The 18,902-nt window shown below is 27.0% G+C and overlaps 1 protein-coding gene across 1 annotated transcript in view; it reads left to right on the top strand.

Annotated features, from left to right (window-relative positions):
* Window positions 1-18,902, top strand: part of LOC142326916 (roundabout homolog 2-like) — a 677,975-nt gene that overhangs the window by 35,832 nt on the left and 623,241 nt on the right. The gene's annotated exons all lie outside the window — the stretch shown is intronic.

Raw genomic sequence — 18,902 nt, 5'->3', positions numbered from 1 at the left:
CCAGTCATAGTAGTTAAGATGTGTCGGTTGGTCTGTTCTCTCAAGTATTGTGTAATTGTAACATCGTATGATTTAAAATTTAAACATGATGAACCTTACAGAAAGATGAATATTTTACGCCACTTTGATTGTATTTACATACAATTTTTTTCTTACTGATAGAAACTCTTTGAATAACGGCTAAGCCCTCTTTACGGAAAGCTGCCTATTTTGTTTTGTGTTTGAAATCGACCCTGTTGTATGGTACTTTTAATTAAATCGTGTACGCTACTTTTTGCTCGGTTACTGGCGTTCGGCAATTTTCTCCGAATATATGACGCGTTTTTTGAAAGGATCTCGAACTTACGTAAGCTTCCATTAGCAACCCTTCAATTGACTTACCCTTCTGTTGAATAGAGCTTACAGAAAAAAACATAACTGTAAACTGTAAAAACTGAAACGTAAGTTACTGAACTAAAATATGAACAGTAAATTACTGATAACAACATACGATAGTAGTAATGTAAAATTACAAATTTTAACAATAAAATAACATTACTAACAAATTTTCCAGCGCATTAGATATGCGAATACTTCGTAAAAGTTGCTTATAATGAGTTGTAATATAGTAAGCGTTAAATATTAATTTGGAAGGCCAAGCTCCATGAATCTGAAAGTAAGCCGCTTATAAATTTTTAAATTCTGTTATTTAAATTGTTTCTAAATGTGATATTTTCAAAAATGAATATTTGTCCCTTATAACGACTTGTAATAACTACTACTTTCGCCCAGTTGTTATTATTTATGTTATTGTACAGTTCATGTTGACAAATATACACTAAATAAACATACAAAGAAAACATAAATTCTGGTCTGATATGTTATTTGATAAAATAACACCATGGCTGTAGGACATAGAAATTTTCATAACATATTATAGCTATTTACCCATATGTACAAGCATAATATAGACTATTAATCATACAAATTCAAATATACGTATAGATTTTATCCAATAACAACATATGTTAGAAAATATATGATATCTAGCCGGTAGATTACTGCAACTTATGTTTCAGCCCTATGAAATATTTATAAATCTACTGCACTGATTGAATAATATGTGTATATAGTAATTAAAGAGATCAGTTTTTGTTATTTAGTAACTTATTACTATTTAAATTCGCTAATATTCATTAACAAAATCTATGTATGAAAAAAGGTGCTGTGTTTCATGCAAATAATATTACATACCTCCTTCACAAAGTAAAATAATAATGTGTGATTCGATTTTATAGTAATATTGAAATCTAACAATAATTAACTATTATTATTATATAATTATCGATTGATAAAAATTACACGCACTAAAAACAAATTTGTATATTCAAAGGTAATTTATTAAAACAGGAGAAAAGTAACTGAATGAAGTTTATAAAGTATTAAAAGGACAAAGAATTTAAAAAGGTATAAAAAGAGAGAAAGATAAATTTAATTGATGATCGTATTCCTCAATAATTGTTTCACATTTTCTATTTCAACATTTTTTTATATGGATTTAACTTTTTTCTTCCTATTTATGCCACAATTATCACAATAAAAGATTACACATTACGGTATACAAAGTGAGAAATAATCATTGTTTTTCTCTTTTATGTGTTTACAAAAAACGAAAAACTTGTAGATACGTAATTACTAAATTCAGATTTTTTATGTATGACAGACTTGGTAAAGATATTTGGCGTCGAGCACAATGTCTAAACCAAACTCATTTTCAGCAATTCCTATCAAAATACTAATTTACTCAAATTTTACAGTAATCTAAGAATTATAAATTTTTCTAATGAAAATGTCAATAAAAAAAAAAAAAAAAAAAAAAACAAAAAAAATGTCAACATGATTTAATTTGGTTAGGTAATGAAGAGGTCACAATCAAAAGCTCTTAGCGTGTTTCTAACACTTAATTTGAGAGTTAAATGTTAAATATCATGCAGAAACTAAACTCATAACTAAGGTTTATAAAGGGAAAAAAGAGAAGATCCAATAATCAATTTTCTTTAATAATGAAGCTCTTCACCTTTTAGCAAAACTACCTAGAATTCTCAGTGGAATATTGTCATAATTAACAAAAAGGTTTTATAAATAAATTTCCTTAATTTTTAAATGAGACCTGAAATAATCATCTCCACTTAGAAAACTTATAACTTTCTTTAAACAGTCTATTAGTATAAAGAGTCAGAATAATTCTTACAACATAACTGGGAGAGAACCCTGTTAATCTTATCTGAAGTTAGGTATTCTTATTCTCTTGGTTTTTTTCAGAAACCCACTAGCCCTTATTACATTGGCTATATTGTACATCTACGTAAAATATGACACGATCACAAAACAACATTTGTTCTTTTCTTGGCTGAACATATTACTTCTAAGCGGAAACAATTGGATCTCAAAGTGATGAAACACATGTACTGGCTGATAGGACATAGATCTCGGCTTTCAGCAGAAAGTAAATTATTGATTTACAAATCCGTTCTGAAGCCTGTTTGGACTTCGGAATTGTAGGGTACAGCGTGCAACTCCAGTATTGACATATTTGAACAGTTCCAAACAAAAACACTGCGGAAAATGCTCAATATACCCTGGTACGTAAGTAATAGCCTTATATATAATGACATTAAGTTGCGAACCGTTCGACAGGAAATCTCTCTGGTCAGCCTACGGTATCAAAATCGTTTGGATCGGCACCCGAATTATCTAGCGGTCAGTTTTTTAGATAACACAATCAGTGATTTTTCAAGATTGCTGAGGAACAATATTCTTGGTTTGCCTTATCGCTTCAATTAGGTGACTTTATTGTCTGGCCGTACGGAGTGCTCATCTATTCCATTATTAAGTCACAAGCCGCTGGGTCTGTGGCAACTCAATATTAATTCAAATACATTTTATTTACTTATTGTTCTATCAACAGATTGTAAAGTCGCTGTGTCTTTGTAATAAAAAAATAATAAAATCCAAAGAAATTTATATTTACAGCTTTCCTCATTAATTTTTTTTTTTAGCAAATGTATCAATTTTTTTCTTCATGAAGCTGAATGTGGATGTATAAAAATTAAATTTAAATATATTTGGATATCATAAAAATTATCCTTAGATAATTCGTTGGAAAATGTTCTAGAATTTCAGTATTAGATTATACTGAAATATTTCAAAATTGATTTGTACTCAGCTATTCGTTTGAAAGTTGAGATCGTTTACTAATCGATAAAAGCTTCTCAGCATCAAACCGTGTTGCTTTCTTTTCATTTTTATGCGTTTCTTTTACGTGTGACATCAACCCATCATTCCTAAATACTTGACATCCTCTGACTGCTGCAACTCTACGTTATTCAGCATCAACCCTTTAGGGAAGAGTGAATGTATCTTTTCTATAATTGTTTTCAGTAAATTAATAAAAATGTTTAAATTTCTTTGATTACTCAATGGTTAGAATTAATTCCTTATATTGTAAATCCTCACCAAATACAATTCTCCTTCAGGATGTGTTTGATGAGTCATTAAATTTCTTTTTATTTTTCTTTACTTAGATAATATTATTCGATTCATTTTTTTACAACGAAAGCATTTGCATTTACTATTTTTTCGATATATATATACATATGTATGTATATATCAAATAACATTTTGGTGAATTTCTTGTTTATTATTTATAATAAAGTTTATGTGAAGAAACATACATTCGTACTTTATGTTCACTATAATGTAGTGATGTGTAGATAGTAGGTGCAGTATTCATTTTTGATATTTAATTTACGAAAAAATTATACTTCAATTACGACAGGAAAACATTTATTTAAGTAACATTGGGAGGGAGTAGAACTTATATAAAATTTCAAAAATGTTGGCCTACTTTTCCTCGTTATTTATACTAACAATAAATAATGTGTTAACAAAATAGAAATATAACTTTAATTTATTAAAGAACCAATTACTTAGTTTATAAAACCAAGTATTCATCATATTATTGCAATGACGTAAAGTATAATAAAATTACTCTCGCAATTATTATTCGTTAATAGAATAACGTAAAAAAAATTAATAATACTCAATTTTATAATAAACTTTAAATTAGTAACACACACACGCTAAACAAAAGCAGCTATTTATTTATGTTTTTAAACAGCTGTAAAAAATTGTAAATGAATGAATCGTAAAAATTACATATGCATGTGCGCTAAATCAATTGAAACTTAGGAATAACTGTACGTTAAAACTTCAGCCCTTTTCAAAATTAATCAAGTCAGTGTTGAAAAAAAATGTTAGCTAAAAATTAAATTTCTGTTGAAAATCAGTCATTTTGAAAATTAAATAAGCTTTAAGGAAGAAATAAAGTGTTTTAAATTTCGTTGTAAAATTTCGTTATGTCGGAGGTCCAAAAAATTAGCCTATGTTCACCGCAGGGCTTCAAAGTGTAGGTGTGTAAAATTTTAGACAAATCTGACCGGTAGATCTCGAGTTAAGTTGGAACAGACAAACAAACAATCATTGATTTTTATATATATAGATTATACAATCTACAAGGTAAGTGTGTTAATTCAATGAACAATAATTAACGCAAAGATCCATAACTTTCAGGGTAGTCAGAAAAAATTAGTCATTTTAGGAAGGTAGATTACTCAGATGGTTACAGTTACAAATTATTCTCTCTCTCTCAATCTCTCTCTCTCTCTCTCTCTTATATATATATATATATATATATATATATATATGTGTGTGTGTGTGTGTGTGTGTGTGTGTGTGTGTGTGTGTGTGTGTGTGTGTGTGTGTGTGTGTGTGTGTGTGTGTGTTAAATACTTCTGATATATTTTACGCATATAATTGGCAGTAATGAGTAGTATTTACTGAATATTAAGAGTTACAGATAATTGAATGTTTATTCGTCAGTAATCATAAATACTTATAATAGTACCGACCTACCCCAACTGTTGTAAAAAGTATTTATGATCCAGTCAAAGCTTTTAATAGAAATGATGATGTCCGAACGGTTCGAAAATTAAAAAAAAATCAGTTCTTAAAAGTTGCGTTGTTTAATTATTATAATGATTATACTTTCCTTAATTATACATTAGTTATACTTTTTTTAAATTACTGATTTTTAAATTTATGTGAATATATATTTTAAAATAACTGATTTTTGTTTATTTGTTTTCTCATTCAATCTTAGAGCCGATGTACCTTTTTTTTTGAAAATCTCACCGAATAAGATTAACTTAAATAGCATTAATCTGTCTAAATTATTACTTTATCTAAAAATGTAATTTATCGAATTACTATCAGATTTATACTGTGATAATTATGGATTTGGAACCAGCTCTCTTAACATAGAAATTATTAGGTTAACTTAAAGAGAAATAAAGGTTCCGTTTTCAGATTTAATTTACGTAAACATCTTTCGGTTTTTTCGCTATTTGATAAAAATATTTTTTTAAAGTTTTTTTTGTTTACGTATTATAATTTTACACCAATAGGATTACCGCGGTTATATATCTGTAATATGAAATTACAATAATTTTTTTATGAAAAATATTTGTTTGTGTTATTTAATTTAGTTTCAGTCGTTTTCATTATAAATTTTTACAGACGGTCAGTGTGGTTTAAGTTTTATTAAAATACCTGAAATACCACCACATGATTTAAAATAAATACGAATGTATGTGAAACGTTTTATTTATTTTATATAAGCGACGGTTAAATAAAGATATTTATTTTTTTACTGAAATATATATTTAAAAAAAATAAACTACATAAATTTCTTACAAAATTAATAAATCAAAAACGTTAAATTAAATTCATTTTTTTAAATTTAAACGGTAATAATAACTTTTGGCTACTGAAATAGAACTATTACATTTGTTCAATAATTTGTTCAAATATTTAACATTTAAAAATCAGTCCTTTTAATATATTTGATAATACTCCATAGTATATGGGTTATTTAACTTGTTTAAATCTGAAAATATACATCTATTTTTACCTAAAAGTAAAATAAAAATTTTTCTACTTATATTTTACGGAAGATAAAGAAGTACATACTTTATACTTTTTTGATTGTTCCACAACTTATATACAATTTACAATAGGGTTCTTAAGTAAATCATTCGATAGATAAGAAGAACATAATAGGCAGTTTTTAAGGAACTCAAATAATAAGTCAATCCATAACAAAAGTTATCACTAAGTAATGTTCTTGAAATTCATTTGTAAAAGAGTATAACTACTTCACTTCAAAGTCTATAAAAACACAAACAAATAATCGATAAACTAATAATTTATTAATAGAAACAAAACAAATAATAAGTTATAGCTAGCCGAACAAAGAACAAAACAACTGCTACGGAGAAACTCGCACCTCACGTGTCAGGACTTCATCAGAACTTTATTGGATACCTCACGTTGTCCAATTAAGCTCTGATTTTCAAAGTTATCTTATGACCAATCCGGATGATAGTGTGGCGTTGTGAGAAACAACAAGTAATAAAAACGTAGATATATACAACGCATCCAAAAAAGGGTAACGAGAACAATTGCAGAGGCGCCATATTTTACACGGAACGATGAAATTAACAAACTTCTGGAGCTTCTGACAGTAGGTGAGGTTGTAAAACAGCACACTGCTAAATACCAACAACGTCTAGGAAATCATGTCAAGTACTTAACCAATCTGCTTGATAATAGCTGGGACGTCCTAAGGTTGAAACGTCTCCACGTGCTTGACTTAGTAGCTACTGAATGACAGTTTGCAGTTACTATCGCCAAATGTAGTGATGTTATTTATGTTAACTTCTTTGTTTTTTTTGTGTCATATTTATGTTTATGAATGACAACTATTTAAATATCTAATAAAATTCTGATGTTTTGAGAAATATTATTTTCTATATCGATATAGACTTCTTCAGAAAGTTCTTACGTGTTTCACTAAATTTAATGTCATTGTCTAATCACTCGGCGACCCGCGACAACTCACCCTCACAAGAGCAAAGGAGCTCTCTATAGATTTTTTATTCTGAACGAAGAAGTTTCCATCTGGGTAAGTCATACATATATAATTGGCAAAAATTCTACTTCCAATTTGGTATTAATATTTTCGTAATTCCTTGGTCGGAGAGGTCAGAGATAGGAAGAATAACTTCTAAGCTTCTAAAATTTATGATTGTAGACAGTGAAAATCTACACCAGAGCGTTCTCAAAGATTTATAGAGCAAGGCAATATTCGGCTCAAAATCGAGTTCAACCTTCGAAAAATATGATAGGTCTCAAATTAGCTTTTGATTATCACTCTGAAATTGACTATATGAATTTGAGAGATATTCAGTTTGATGATATGATTAAAATATGTAACCATTGTAATGCCAAAAAAAATGGAATGATAAAACTCCTAGATTTTGTTTTGGTGGGAGCAAAATTATTTTTTAAAAACTTCAATATCTTCATGATTTCATTAAAAATTTCATTTTGGGATCACATATTTTACCTAAACATTTCATTTTATATAGTAAATTGTGAATAGTGAAAAGTAGGCTTGATAAAATGGAATATAGTGATTTTTGTAATGGAATTTTTATCCAGTGTAGCTTACATAATAATAGCATTCTAAAAATTATTCATCTATAAAATTAACAGTTTAAAAAAAATTCTATTAATGGTAAAATATTTTATTATAAAAACGTTTATTATTAATAAATTCGTTTTACTCCTATACGACGCATATTTAACAAGGCAATAATTTTATTATGAAGATTGAAGTAAAGTATTAGAGATTAGTTGAGATAAACCTTATAATGGGTGTATAAAAAAGCTTTTACTTAATACAAAAAAGTAACTTAATTTTTAAACCGTTAAACGATATTTAAACTTATTAAACACTACATTTTTCATCAATTTAAAAATATCATTGTATGAATTAATTTATATTTTTTATTTATTTTTTTATTTGTAAAATTCCATCCATTGTTCAATTACATTTTTTTTAAAAATAACAAATAAAATTTATTTTTATTTTATTATAAAAATTGTGTTTATAGTAAGTAGTAAGTTTTAGATTAGAATTAAGAATTTTTAAATAATTGCAACCTTTCTATCTTATTAATAGCCTTTTTGTACTTGTATGAATTTGTGCGTTTTTTTACGGATAACTTTCTTAACTCAAGTGTAAATAAGGATTAAAAAGGATTTATCCAGCGTTGCGAAGATTACGAAGATCTAAGATTCTTTTCTTCGTTTTTCTAGAGGAAAACGTTTTCCCAAGTCACTAATACCTCAGAATAACTAAATATCATACTTTTAAACTTTTAATGCAAATGTTTTTTTTGTTTATTTTTTATGAAAAAAAATGTATTTTTTATTCATTATTTTACTTCAACTTTTTTTTTGTAAATTTAAATAATGCATTTCCAGAATTATTTGGGTATTGTGATTATTTTTTTTATAATAAAAATTATTTTTTTTTTTTTAAATGAAAAAATGAAGTACTGCAATCTATATATAAGCTGAAAAAAGTAAAAAAAAAAATAATCAAATAAAAATAATTCAAATAATAAAAATAAAAATTCAAATACTCTAATCCTTATGATTAATACTTTTATTGAAATGTAATTTTTTTTTTCATTGATTTTAAATTAAGTTCAATTGGATAACTGAATTATAAAAAAAACCTTATTGAATTAAGAGACACCGTTACAATAATTTTAAATTAAGGAAAAAAAATTAATAAACTCATTGAGTGCGGAAAAGGAATGTTGTAGCGTTGGTAAGAGAAGGAGATTTTTGTTGATTTTATTTAGAACGAGTAACTGTCGATTAATTAGTTTGTATTACATAGTACTTCAAATCGATAAAATGCTACGTTGGTTTATCTATTATAACAGGAGGAAATCCCTTTATAGGATTATAATTTACTAAGTGGTTGAGAACCAGAATTGGATTGGATTTTGCCAATTAGGTTTGGTACAGTTTCTGCTGCTGGATACACAAACAGACGGACACTGGAGTCTTCGATAAACAATACCTAAAACTGTTATTTACTCTCTTTTTCCTGTTTCAAGTACACGGACCAATAACAACTGCTAAAAATACAAAAAAAAAGTTTCCGCAATATATCTTAATAATATTACTGTAATCTAAAATCTCTAAATCATAGCGTAATTTATTTTAAGCCAATTAATCTAAATGCAAATGTAACGTGTTATATATACTTGAACACATATATACACCAGTGTAAACATACACTTAGTTACACACACCATCCATTTCCATTTAAATACACACTTACGTATGTACAAACACACACACACACACAGAAAGAGAGTGAGAGAACAAGTTGTATACAAACAAGTGAACGCTTTTCGCGTGTAATTGGAATGACCGAGTCTTATAATAAAAACGTTTAATAAATTACAATCTGAATCAATTAATTAAATTTTAAAATCTTCCTATATGTCATTCTAAATTAATTAAATTATTCGATTTATGAATTATTATGTACCGTACCGTATATTTCATGAATTAAATTTGAAATGGTATATTGTATTAGATTATTAATTCAGTCTCTTTAATATACTGTTCATTTTGTAATAAGTAGACGTGTAATTAATATTTCACCTTTTCTAATAGTAATAATAATAATAATAAAACAATATAATAATAACATAATAATAATTATTATTATTATTATAATGTACAAGTACATTAGTTTTACTAATTACACATTTTTTATCAAGTTTTATGGCTATTTTTAATTTAATAAAATTGTATTATTATTATACAATATTTTACTGAACGATATAATCAAAGCAAGTATGAATATGATGGATAATATTTTTGGATTCTATCCAAATTGAATTATAAATGGACCGTCAGTTTTATAAAATAACAACCAGTAGTTGGAAGGTATTCAAATTAATTTATAGTTATAATTTTATTATTCCTCATTTTTTAAATAAATTTTGTTTATATATATATATATATATATATTTTTTTTTTTGTTTTACCTCCGAATTTGTGTTAACTGCATAACTTTTGTCCTTCGGTTATAATCGTGTGATTTTACTTGTATGTCGAACTAACATTTTTTTTTCTTCAAAATATTACACTACATTAAAATAATCTTGTAGTATATAAATCTCTTTGATTTTAACCTTGTATATTCTCTTTTTTTGCTTATTTTTTATTCTTTAACTTTTTGAAGGATAGGTTAGTTCAGTAAAAATACGAGTAGTTTTATAAAACAGTTTACCTTACGTATATTCAATGATAAATTATATAAGCGTAATCATTAAACTTGGATCACGAAATACAGTAGAAGTATTTAACTTAGAGTGTACCGATAAAAATTACTTTTCTTTATTAAAAAAAAAAATCATTAACAAAAATACCTAAAATTGTTTCTTTAAAGAATTCAGTTATATTAAATTTAATTCTGAATAACGTTTGTGGCAAAAAAAAAAGTGGAATAAATGTGAATGAATAAACTAAAACTGGTGAAAAGGTATGATATATTAACAACAACGTCAAATTTTTGGCTAGTTATCTACCACTCTGACGGTTCATTAAGCAAACACGAAAAATTTTTCTTTCAAATCCAAACTGCAGTTCGGAAATCATTTATCTTCGAACAAAGAGCCCCAGTCACACATCTCCGCATTAGTTACATCCACGTAATGACATTCTGACAAATGTTTCATAAGTATCCAATTTTATACATTCCTACTTAAACATTACATTCGTAGATTTTTTCCATATGTTAAACATATAGGCCTATAGAAACTTTATTGTTTTTCTTGGTCTATCTTGATTTTTTTATACGTTTTTGTTTTAAAAACAATTTTATATGATGTACTTTCATAAACGTTTAATCAGGGTAGAAATAACATCTGTTTGTGTTGCTTAAATAAATATAATACGTAAATGTACTTATCAAGTACAAATTTTTGAATAATTTATATTCATTAAAGGTTGTTGTCATCAATAATGTAAAGTAGAGAAGGCCTGTAAGTCTAAATCCAGCACAAGAGCTCTTTAAAAGGTATAGGTTTTTATAATATTTTATTTATTATTAGGAAGGTTGGTCAAGTGAAAACAGTCAGGTGTTCGGTTTCTGAAGTTATTAAATATTAATTTCCATTTATTTTCCCCAAAAAACACTATAATGTAATTAACATAAACAAATAATTGTATATTAATACAAATAAAACACTTACAAAATTATTCGAATAAATTTCTATGCAGATTAAATTGAATCTATTAGTAAACGTATTTGCTTTTGATATTTTTTTTAAGCTAACATCATACGCTACGTACTATTTACCACAATAGTTAATCTTTTCCGTAACGTACGATATTCCTTGTCATTAAACGAACCGAAAGAATGAAGGAGATTCTCAGTTCAACGTATATTTTTGTACGCAGGATCATGTCTTACATTTCAGAAAGTAGATTAATTTGTTCATTGTTTTTTTCTAGATAAAATCATCCAAAAATAGTTCATTTTTGTTTATCTGTTAGTATTTACAATCGGTACCTCATAGGGGACCATAAGTATATTTGATTCATGAAAATCACGTGAAGAAAGGTTCCCGACGAAACACCTCATTAAAGCATATAAAGATTCAACACCTCATATATAAGGAAAGCACTTTTGCAGGTGGTCCAAGTAAAATTCATTACGTAACGTAGCACTAGAAGTAAATTCTAAGAAGAAAAAAAATAAAACAGTATCATCAATATTGATATATGAGAGCAACACTATAGATAAGACAAATATTCGTCGGTAAATAGAAATGGATGTAATTCGTTGACAACAAAACTGATGTTCACTAGGTTGTCCAGGAAATTGGATAATTAAAAAAAAAAAAAATACTTTTTATACACGGATGTTTAATTTATTATATATATATATATATAAAACACAGTATTTTTAAACAGCCCATATTTGTAATCAACATCAAATAAAACTAAAAAAATTATAACATATGTAAGTTAATCTTAAAAAAAAAATCCCTTTCGGCACGCCGAAAGGCGGAAGTAGGGGATAAAAAAAGTTTCCACCTTAAATTTGAGAAAAACTTCAAATTTACTCAATACGATAATGGTTGCATACGGAAAAGATTTTTCACATTTTTAATATATGACAAGCCCTGTCTTACAATTCCAGCAATATTTGGGCCATCCCTTGCCGTAAGGATTGGTCATATTAAAACTTGTTTAGACAACAGTTTTAGGTAATGTTTAGAGGAATAACGACCACTTTAAACCAATTAGATACTGTGCCTATTAAGGTAGGTATGGTTTTTTTGTCTTCGAAACCCATTTTTTCCACCCCTTGGGCCAACGGTTGGTTATATCAAAAAACCTTACTTAGATAAGTTTTAGGCCCTTACCTAAAGAATAATAAGAACTGTAAACGAATTCGAGATTTTACTTAATAAGAAATTATAGCGATATTTTGTTTTTTTTTTCGAAAAAGCCACCCCATTTCCACCCTCATGGTTTGATTTTGGCCGTTAACGAACTCGACGGAGATTTAGGGTCGAGTTATTTTTAGGGAACAATTTGAAAGTAATTGGGGCAAAACTACGGCAGTTATCGTATCCACGATACTATGAAATATAGATTACATATATATATATATATATATATATATATATGTGTGTGTGTGTGTGTGTGTGTGTGTGTATTTATAAAATTTTGAGTTGACAGTAGTTTTTTGTCCGAGAGAAACGCGAAGATATGTCGAAATTTTCCGAATGTTACCCATTACAATTGTAGCTTTCTTATAAGATCTACCTAAAAACTGTCTTGCAAAACATGGACTATAAAGTAATATAATTTCGATTCTTTAAATTTCTACTTTTTGAAGTTGGCGGCAAGGAAAGTGTTAGGATTATGTCTGTAGTTCATTTTTAATTTGAATTTGACATCAAATCGGTTAAAATCATCAGAATTTTGACAAGATAACAAAAAGTTTAAAAATTGGATTTTTTTTCAAGGAATAACTAAATTATTCTTTCAAGTATTTTTTGTTTATTGAAATTACTTTTATATTACTCTGGTATATTTTTCTTTAAACCGAATAAATCCTATATTTATATCATAGAGTTTATGCGTTAAATATCATGAACAAAACAATGCATTGAAAGCTTACCGTTTTAATTTGAATACCTACTGCTATAATCCAACCACAAATGCATTTCTGTTGGTTGTTTTCACCAATTTACATAAATGTAGCACAGGAAATCTAATAACAGTGAATGATGCCAGACATATAGTACACCCGTGTATTCAGTTTCAGGGTGATATTATTTAAAACTGTTCTTAGCTTTGTATTAGACTTGGTAATATTTATATCAGTAAGTAATAATTTTATAAAATCTGGAATTTAATAATAATTAAGTTTTGTAAACAATTAATTTTTTCATTAATTAATAAATTAAGGAATAAAAATATTATCTTTTTAAGTAGCTTAATTGTTAATTAGATAATAACGGTTGAAATTATAATAAAACTGGTCACAGTACGATCTTAATGTAAATTCATTTTAAAAACAGCTGGAAACAATATTTCAACGGTTTCTTACCATCCGTACGTGCAAAGATTTTATTAAATTTTATCAAACAAATTATTTTTTCTTAATGTTTATTAACAAAAGTTTCTTTTAACTTTAGTTTAAAATGTTGCTTCCACTCCATATATATATATAAAATTACCTTTTAAGACATAACTATATGCCGAAAAAGTTTTAAAAAAACTTGAACTTGAAGGTTTAATATTAATAAAAAACATTCCACTGAGTACTTAAAGGGATTCCTGAAAGCAAATTTTAAGTATTCCTTTCGTAAAGCAATTAGAAAAACTCGCACACAAAATATGACAATTAATATTAATATTATAATATTAATATAGTATTTAATATTGCTACAATTGCGTAATATTTTGATAATATTGTTTTAGTTATACTATAATGATTGTTAAAATATTATTTGTATAATTTTTATAGATAATATATATATTTTTTAAAATTATTTATGATTTATTTGTATGATAAAAATTGTGTATTCACTTTTTCGTCCTCTGTATGAGGAATCAAGTATTATCATATATTTAAAATACTATAAAATTGCGTTTTCGACCTTAGTTTCATCACTTTATAATAAAATTAGATTGTAGACGAAATATTATTAAAAATTAATAAAATATCTGATTAAAGTCTATATATAGTAAAAGGGTTCTTTAATGTATAAAAATCGGTTTATTATGATTAATGCATTTGTTTATGATAAGTAGTCAATTATTATTTTCTCATTAATATTAAGTTCAATAAATATTAGAACAGTGTGTGATTTTCAAAATATGTTTTCATTAATTACAATTTTTATGTTTTTTTAATTTTTTAAATTATTTTTACCAGAAATTGATGATGAATTTTTGGTTTTCTTTTTTTTTAATTTACCTGGTTCAAATAAATATGTATGAAATTTTTAATTAACATAAAAAACACTATGAAATTTAAGAAAAAATTAAATATAAAAAAATGAAGAGAAATGAGCAATATAGAAAAATATTTTTTTGTATTGACAAAAAAAATTAGATAATTTTTTTTTAATGTTTATATCAAAACAAGAAATTTTATAGGTGACCTTATTTGAGATGCAAGTCACTCCTAAAGTGGGATAACCATTCACAGCACAATAATATCCCGTTTTAGGCTTTCTGTAGGGTAAAATATCCTACTTCTTAACCGAGGTAAAAAATACGAATGTGAAACAACATGCTAATCTGACCAAAATGTAGAAGTAATATAATAATAATCCCGGCCTTAGTGGCACGAATGGTAATGTCTCGGCATTTCATCCGGTCCCGAATTTGAAACCCCGGTCAAGCATGGCATTTTCACATGCTAAAATCATTCCATTCATCTCATTCTCTGAAGCAATTCATAACGGTGGTCTCGGAAATAAAAAAAAATTATAAAAAAAAATTTTGAAAAAATTATTCTGCATAAATTTTATTTAAAGTTAGGTTATAAAAACAATTTTTTTTTTTTTTAATTTTAGTTAATGTATGATGAAGCTGGTGTCAAAAAACTAGTATATCGTTTTTTAAAAGTATTTATTAATTAAAATCTAGTTTTACGTGTTATTTCTACTAAGGTTACAAACAAAAAATAAAATATATATATATAAACAGGAACACAAAATATTCAGACCACAAATAAATCTAAGCAGATGATGAAAATAAAATACAAATACACAGATATAATACTTATTCTATCTTCATAAATCATCAGGTAATTCAACCACTATAAAATGTTTTACAATATTACGTAAAATAAAATAACACATACAAATGACGTAACGTTTCGCTTCAAATATGAAGGTTTATCATCCAATAGTGTGTATCATATAATCATGTAGGTTATGTTTTGTAGTTGCATTTGATAATAGTTTGATAAAAACTTCACATTTGAAGCGAAACGTCGTGTCATTTGTTTGTTTGTTTTTTTTATTTTATGTAATAATTGTAATATTGTAAGGCTGAAAATTTTTGAAAATATAATATTTGTGATCTAAGTATTTTATCTGTGTATTTGTATTTTATTTTCATCATCTGCGTAGTGATTTATTTGTGACAGAATATTGTGTGTTCCTGTTTTTATTACAACATCCAAGCGAGAAGCATTCATTTATGATTTGATAGATATATATATACACACATATTTAAAAATAATTTCAAATAAAAAAGCAAATCATAAAATAATAAAAACCTTTTGAAATGATATTTCAGTGAGTGCGATGTTACTATTACTACCTCCTAAATCTCTGATAAGCTTATTCACTCTGATTATACCTTATTTTAAAAAAATTGATAACATCAGAGATATAAATAACTTAATTACTAAACAAATTTATATTGTTGTAGCTTTTAGAAAGAGTTCTTTTTTCAATATGATTTTTTGGTTTTATTTTTGATAAGAAAAAAGAAAGCACGGGTAAAATTTACATTAAGTAGGTGGTAAATGTAAATTTACCACCTACTTTTTGGTGGTAAATTTACATTTACCACCTACTTCAAAAATTTTTTTCCAACAAATGATATCATTTTTCCAAAGGAAATAATAATCTTCTGAAATCACAATATTTCATAAAGAAGTATTTCTGATTATAAATTTATCTGTTCCACAGATATAAAGTAATATAGATACCAGTATAAATAATATATCTATCGAAAAAAAAAATTATGTGTTTAATATTTTTTTGATTATGGATATCAGAACTTCTACAAATACAAACATAAACCGAGAAGAATACTTTCCCCTCTTTTATATATATTATCACATCTGGGAGAGTAAATGCTATTGCTCTTTTTTTCATCAGAAAAGAAGTTTTATCCCATGAATTATCATAGACATTAGGATGAGAAAAGACAATACGAAATTTAGTCAGAACTGTTGATAATGAGTGGGGGGAAAGTAGAAGAATAAATGGAATGAGAAACAGAGAAAATGAATGAATGAAGAATGAATGGGTGAAGAAAAGTTGTGATGATAGATTGCAAGGGTAACCTGTGCTGAAATCATAATGAAAATAGAGGGAAAAATAGTGGTGGGAGAGGGTTTTAACAGTGCAAGCCAAGCTTGAATAAAGGGAGTGAAGGGGGATAATGTTTGATCAACACAAAGCAACATCTCTATTGTGCACTCTCATGTTGGCTTGCGGATAATCCTACAATATGGAATGGAAGGCAGCAGATTTTAATAATGGAACATCTCAACGCAAACATATGCATATGGTTTATATAAAAAAAGAAAGAGTGCCATTTGTGAAAATTTATTACGAAAGCCAAATAAAGATATGAAGTTATGACACTACGTTACAAAATATATCTGTTCATCTTTTTTTTATGCGTATTATTTTACTGAGTAATTCTAAGTTATTATGTGACATAGTTTTCTATTCCATTATATAATCTTATTTTGATATTTTAGTCTGAAATTATTTTCATTTTTTTACAACTGTAAAGAAAAAGGTAAAACTGTAATAAAACGTATAAGGGTATATACCCTCGTATACAATTGTTATTATACGAGGGTTTTTTTTTCAAGGTCCAGTCGGTCACGAAATTAAAACCACAGAGAAAATAACAAACTTTTTTTTTGTAACAAGTACTTACATAGTTACGCTATTTCTCTACATAGTCGCCACTCCGATTTAGACATTTGTCGTATCGTAGCGTGGTACCAACTTTCCAATACCCTCGTCATAGAACGGATCCGCCTGTGTTTTCAGCCATGTTTCTACGCTGGTCTGCAGCTCGATTTCTGTGCCAAAATGTTGTCCTAGCCAGCGTTTCATGTGAGCAAAGAGGTGAAAATCGGATGGAGCCAATTCCGGGCTGTATGGTAGGTGAATAAGAATAAGCGGAGAGGAATGTTGTCATCAGGCATTGTTTTTCTCCATGATAATCGTCGACCGCACACTGCAGCTGTAACAAAGAAGCTCCTGTAGCGTTTTAGTTGGGAAGTGTTTGATCACCCATGATGTTAGTTTTTCCTTAGATTTTTGATCCCTATAGGATTGTTTAACCACTATTCTTATCTCTTACCGTTTTACGTGACATCTTGTAGAACTGGCTTTATTCTTGGATAGCAAAAAAATATTGTTATAGAAAGCTTTTGAATATGGTTCAAAATACATTTTATATGGGCAAAATACATTTTTCCCGCACGAACGAAGGGAATCCAGTTATAACTACTATGTTTGTGATTGGGGCTGATTATTTTGATACCCACATCACGCAGATCAGTCAAAGTTTCGGGTGCTTACTGACCAAACTGTTGCTCTGAAGAAATTAAAGTATACTGATAGTTTTTATAAACTGAAAAAACTTTAATTTTTATTTACCATTATTATTATTAAAAATATAATGAAATTTTTTCTTATCTATTTTCTTTATCTTATCTTATATTTCTTATCTATTTACTCATTTTAAAGTTTTTCTTAATTTACAAATCATTTAATTAAAAATATGTATCGGTATGATTTCAATTAATTTTTTAATAAATTTACAAAGACTGAATTTTAAACTAAACATACATTACTGAAATCAGTATTTTCAGTGTTATTTTTTTATATATTTAAACTACCTTTAAAGAGCAAAGCATAAATAGTATTTTTTTTTGCTTTAGGTTTAATCTAGTATGTGCTACATAGCAAAACAATATGTTATAATAAAATATTAAATATAAACGTGAAATGGCGTTAAATAAATTACATTTTGAAATATTTATTTGGTCTTCTTCCTTTATCATTTGAAACAGGTAATGCAAATATAAATGTAATATTAATTTTTAATTTTTATTTATATAAAGTATGTATTTTTCTTGTATAAAATAAAAATACAAAAAACTGGAATTAATTTTCCTTGTCGTAACGACTGTAATGAAAAACAATATATTAAATATTATTCAAAGTTTCAGATTATGTTTGTGTTTATTTTATCAGTGTTATATATTTAACCACGTTTACTATAACGTATTCAATATCCGTCGCACTACAAACTATGTACTAGTTTATATACCCGGTAACTATACCATGTAATATACATGGTACATGTATAAAATATACGGTACACTGAACGGAGTTTAAGCCCAGATACATCGGTGAGCTATCATAACGGTCATTACCATGACAACGTGGACCCAATTTAGCGGAAATCTACCCCTCCTATTACCCTACTACCAATCGTCTTTCCGTCTGAATAGAGATGAAGGGTTGTTCAGGGGGGGGGGGTTCATATCATTCTATTATCTACATAAGCATACCTAACTTTATCACTCGATTTCTCTTCCGCACCCTCTCACTCTTTTACATATT

This window comes from Lycorma delicatula, chromosome 6, assembly GCF_047948215.1.
Source record: "Lycorma delicatula isolate Av1 chromosome 6, ASM4794821v1, whole genome shotgun sequence".
In the NCBI taxonomy this organism is placed as follows: Eukaryota; Metazoa; Arthropoda; class Insecta; order Hemiptera; family Fulgoridae; genus Lycorma; species Lycorma delicatula.
Note: the sequence above shows the minus strand (reverse complement) of the source record. Positions and strands in the feature narration are given on the sequence as shown.